Genomic DNA, 6000 nt, shown 5'->3' with positions numbered 1-6000 from the left:
TGTGGCGCTAATGGAAAAAAGAATGCAATTGTCGCTGAAACGGGGGAAGTGTTGTGAGATTTCTGGTTGAAGCTCTGTCCTTGTTGATATTGATGAGCCCTCTTCTAAGAAGAAATTGATCCAATTTCATGCAAGGCTAAGTGGAGAGGGTTATCACAGACAATAATATTATCTTTCTGTGAATGACACCTCTCAGCCTCAGTGGCTCCACATTTATGTCTTTAAAAATAGACTGAATCCCAGAGTTGCATTGGTTTGGGAGCTTTTCCTCTACTAAACTCCCCTGTTTACACTTGAATATTAAACTAGACATGGGTACAAATGAGTGCATTTCAGTAGAACATGGAATGCATTTCAAACAAATGACAATCATTACACACAATGGCCCTTACCAAGGACCAGGTCTCCCATTCATTCTCATGTTAAGTGTCTTGTCTGAGTTACGATAAGGATACATTAAGAATGGGTTGTGACACATGTGACAAACACTGGTGACCCAGTGTAGATCTAATGGATGGGGGAGTGGTGGTGGTGGTGGTGTTGGAGCGCTTGTGTCTGTTCCAGAAGTCTAGCATGTGGCTCTGAATTATTCCTTAGCAGATATGTACTCGCAAAACTGCTGATATCCTTCAATGAGTTTAATCGCTGAATTTTAAGTTATTTTGTCTTTGTTTAAAATGCAGTGTGTTGTATAATTTGAATAGCTTATAATTAAAATCAATGGTGTGTAAAGTGGGTAATTAGACAGATAGGGCTCTTGGTGGAAAATGGCCAGTAGTGGAGGAAATACTGTAAATAAACAGTGTGGAATGTCATGTTATCTGGTGGACAATATGGATAATTTGGTGAAAGCTGTAATCATAATCTCCCTCCATATCTAGAAGCCACATGGCTCTCCTACAGAAATCCATTAAATATACCTTAAATATGAAACCTTCTCGCCTTTCAAGTACAAGGCTATAGAAAGCAGACGGCAGTGCCCTACATGCCAACTTTTACAATCTGGGTTTTTCCACTTCTCTGCAAAAGGTTGTACTTTTATTTGGCAGTGGAGGGGCTGGAGAGTGGGAGAGATTGATTTAGTGTGCTCCAGCGATGGGCTGCTTTTGTGTCTGGAGTTGCAATTTAGATTTAGAAGACAGAGTGGCTGCAATCAGGAAGACGTGGTAATCAATTTTTCTTGTTTATGTATGCTTGTGTGTGCGTCTGCAGCTGCAGAGAACAGATCCACAGCCACTGGCAAATGAGAGGAGCATGTAATGATAAGCATTCTGCTTTCCTGGCTGATACACAGATACTGCCCTTCCTCTTCATCTCATTCAGTCTCTTTTATTACATGATTAAGTTTTTTATTTTTATACAACACCATCTATCCTTCCTATACAGTTTAACATAAAGCTTTCTTATTCTTATTTTTTAACAATAGCAACATTTTCATTTAATTTCTAACTGAATGCCTTTATCATTGAATAATGAGAGATTCTTAGTCTTTATTGGTCTGAATATTTGTTATCCCCCAGCACAGAGACTACTACTACTGAGCGTGTTATTAAAGCTTTTAGACAGCTGAGCCAGCTGGGTCTTCATTAGTTTTCGACAACAGTACTATTTTTTGGCAGGCATTGTTTGTGCTGAACATGTTTTCACAGAGCGCCGTGGTCCTGTGAATGAGAAAAGGAAGATAGATGAGAAAACATTAAAGAGTTACTTGTCACCTTGATCACACCATCACTCATCTTGACTAATTCTCAGGTTAAGCCTGTACATGGGGTTAAGGTACGGGTGTCTGACAGAGGCACATGGCCTACAAGAAAAAGATCAGCCACCAAATTACCATAATACAGATCATCAAAGTGAGTGGGATACGGAGCTCCACATACTTATTATCTCTGTGTCTATTGCAAAACAGAAATGAATATGATTAAAGCCTTTCTCAGAGAATGTGAATGAATATTAGTATTAACTCGTGACATAATGATTTGTTTCTTCTTTTTACGCTGAATGAATTCAGCTGTAGAAACTTCAGTGTCTAAATGGACATGCTTGGTTTAAGTTTCTGGAATAGTTTCTGTGGGGACAACTAAAACCCGGACTGCTGGCACCCCACAACCTGTCTCCATATACAGTATGAGGAGTGAGGTGGCAGTATACAAGCCTTCAGTTCGCTATTAACTCATGCTACTGTCTGAAAGAGGAGATGTGGTCAGCACACTTCTTCTATCTTCACAGTTGTATTTAAAATGGAAACTCTGAGCACACAGCAAGGGAATGAATGTTCTTATGAAAGATTCCATAGGTGTGTGAGATCCACATTTCTGCCATATTTTCCTCTCGTCATTCAACACAGTGCCCAAAACGACTCATTTCATCAGTTGGTATCAGTCATCCTGCTGATGTGCAGTCTAATGTGATGGCAAAAACTAATACAAAAACACATTTCTGTAAGCTTTACAATGTAAGGACAAAAATACAATGCTAAGGCAATATCTCCTGCCTTTCACACAGGGACAAGAATGGGATGACATGGCCATTTAATGCATTGTTATGGAAGATGTTGATAATAGCCATTTTACACATATAATAGATATTGATCATGCAAAATGTCAGATGCATGTATGCTTTTATTAATGCATTAATTTGTTTAAACATTATTCTTTGAATATTGATGCCTTCAACCATAGTATGCATTTTATTCCTTCTGCTAAACGTTCTTATTCCACCGTATGGTTAGTAAGAGCCAGAAGTCATTTTTGGATTTTCTGACACATTGTGGTTTTAATATTTAAAAAGGAAAAAATATTCTGTCAAGCCTAAGGGTTGTAGCGAATTTGTGTATCAGATGAATAAAATCCTCCGAGGGCATCTTCAGTTTCATAAATAGGTATAAATGATGTTTACTGAAATGAATAATAAAACAAATCAGTGTTTTAATACACATAAGGAATCTGATTCAGCTCATTGGTGGCTCTCCTGCAACTCAAAAAATAATCTACTTGCCATATGCACATTACACACATTATATTAGACAATATTCACGATTAGACATCAGAGAGTTAAGGCAGATGCTGAAAAGCTATTGCTGGGTACCGAGTGTCATATGCTGGGCTATAGTCAAGATGTACGATGACTCCTCAGGCCTTCAAAGTTTTTCCTCTACAATTGTGTGTGCAGTCAATTAAACAAGCTTTCAGTGCAATTGCAAGTACAGTTAAGATCAACATTTCTTTAAAGCATATTAACATCAGACTATTTGCTCTTAATCTGAATACTGAAGAATAAATGATAAGACCGTATAAATGATAAAATCGATCATTAATGCAGTGGAGAAACAAAGGTTACTAAAGACAATTATACAGGACATTCTATACATTTGTCACTTTTCATTGCTTTCATTCTCCAGTTCTTGTTGAAATGCTTTTTAAATGTCATATTGTCCTTCATAATAGCTGCAAAATATTGAGTTGTAGATATACACGTACTGTGTGGAAATATATAATAAAGAAAATATGTATTCAAGGACCTGCAGTGCACACGCTATAGATCAAAACAGAGTACTAGGAGATGTCAACATAAAAATGATAGCTTGGCTCTGCGTCTAAGCCAAGTGCTCAAACAGGTAAATCACAGAACTAAATACCTGCAAACAAGATGACACTGACTTTGATTACAAATTTACATCACTCTAACTGATGGAGCAGAACTGTCACTTTGTTCTAACTTGGAATAATGGATTTGACTCTTGAGAAAGAGTGATCTGACTAGTTTACTATTGCTTTGTTCATAGAAAAAAATAAAAAATGTCTGCATCCACAAAACAGACATCTCACCTAATTCATTATTACAAAAGTCGATCTCAGCTCTTTCACTGTATTTCCTGAAAATATTCTATAAGGAAGGGCTCTCTCCGTTTTCTTCTCCTCTTCTGTGTCAACAGAGTCAGTGCTACAGTCAACTTTAAGTTGACAGGCTATTGCATTTGACAATCAATTTGACAATCACTTAATGGAAAGCCCTCTCCTCGTCCTTCCATGACTGCTGTGTTCAGTAAGTTCCTGGACCGTCAGGCAGAGGAAATGACTGTCATTTTTTTTTTTTTTTAGAATGACAGTGTCCTGACCAGTTAGATCCCACTGAAGCCAGTGGTGGGGGAGTCCTGCAGTACCTCAGCTCATTTTGATTAATGGACCTCTCTTTGCCCCTGAGTGAGCAATTATCAGAGAGTAGGCAAAGTCATTCATCACTGTAACCAAGCAGCGTGTCTTATCCACTGTCGAAAGTCATACCTGCAGGGCGAAGGGTGTTTGCCACATCCCCTGTCTCCTCCTCCGCCTCCTCCTCCACCTCCTCCTCCTCCTCCTCCTCCTCCTCTGCATCAGTCATGCTGCTACCCATGTTTGAACAGTAGAGCCTGTAAACATAACATCAGATAGGTAGAGACTTGGGGCGTATGGAATGCAGGCAATGCTGCCTGTGAGCAGACAAAATATCCCCAAGGTAATCGTTCAGTTCCTTTTCAATTTGACTGACACATGTTGTGAACAGAAGGTTGTCCGTAGAAGTGAGTGACTGTGTACAGCTGTGCCACTCAGCTGCTAGTTCAAATTAAGTGTCTGTAGTGTCTTAATTAATTAGTACCCTGTGCATTGTTGAAGAATCTCTGGAAGTCTCAATATAACAACATACCTCCAAAACCACTGACCGTACTGTTAGTGTCCATTAGTGTGATTGACAGTCTCCTGAGGTTTTCTTAGTGTTCAGTGGACACCGGTTTATGTTTGGCTGAACAAACTCTGGCGTTTCATTCATGCATAAATATCTCTGTATTGTTATTCCCACCATATTTTAAGGCTCCAACTTTGTCCATGGTAACATCTCAAAATGTGCTATTATAATTCTGCATTACTCCGCTGTTTTCACTAGATCTGGGAGGATATGTGTTTACAGAGAAGCCAGTAATAGGACTGTCTGATTGCTGGGTCCATTTCGCCATTGTCTCCGCTGTTATACACCTGTAATCCCTTCACCCACTGTTAAAAATGCAATTAAGAAAATTGCTGTTTCTCCCCGGACCAGCATTTCACCCGAATCTATCGGTCAATTACCTGTTTGTCTTCAGGCTGACCCCACGGGCTAATGGCTTTGGAGCAGGGCCAGAAAGTGATTTTCTTTTAACAGTGTCTAATATGCTGGAATCAGCCTGTACATTATGAATGCAAACTAACTGCTCAGGAAACATCCCACCACACTAATAGGCCCTGTTTCTATGCAATGATTTCACCCTTTTAGAATGCTTGTGAATCTGTCGAATACTTTCCATTGTAAAGAACAGGACAGGGAATGCATTTCACAAACAGAGATTTGGTTTGACAGCCCTATTATCAGCTCCCAACTGCCTGCATCCAAAATGAGTAATGTCTCTGTCACACTTTATACGTATGTATAACTGTCTTTACCTGAAAACAAAAGGAGTGGGAGCAGAGCTTGATTTTGTTTAATTTCAGCCATGTCGTAAATTATTAATGTTATTATATTATTACTTTATATTATTTAATGTCATACATACAGTACATTATACATTATTTTCCAAGCTTATTATGTTATCATTACGAACTCGTTTCAGTGGTATACCACTGTATATATTGATGGTATAAGGAAAACATTCAAGGTAAATAATTTACTAGAGCGTGGTACATAATGTGTTTCTCCACCTCAGTAAATCTGTAAAAGAAATCTGGTCAAGACATTTACTGCTGTGCTCTGGAAATCCAGAAATCTGTGTGCTGCCACCTTGTCCGGCCTCCATCTCACTCTCTGCCTCCTATCTCACTGTCTGCATCTTTTGCCATTCCATTGCCCTCCTTTTTTTCCTAACTGTGACTGTCTTCTTCATCTGCTGCTCACATCTTTATATCAGTCCAATTTTCACACGGCGAGATGGAAATTGGATGGAAGTACTGGGTTGCGGGATAAGATGGAGGTCTCTCAAACTGGACAAAAATA

Source organism: Chelon labrosus (assembly GCF_963514085.1).
Source record: "Chelon labrosus genome assembly, chromosome: 21".
Classification (NCBI taxonomy): domain Eukaryota; kingdom Metazoa; phylum Chordata; class Actinopteri; order Mugiliformes; family Mugilidae; genus Chelon; species Chelon labrosus.
The sequence above is the reverse complement of the archived record's forward strand: the minus strand, read 5'-3'. Positions refer to the sequence as shown.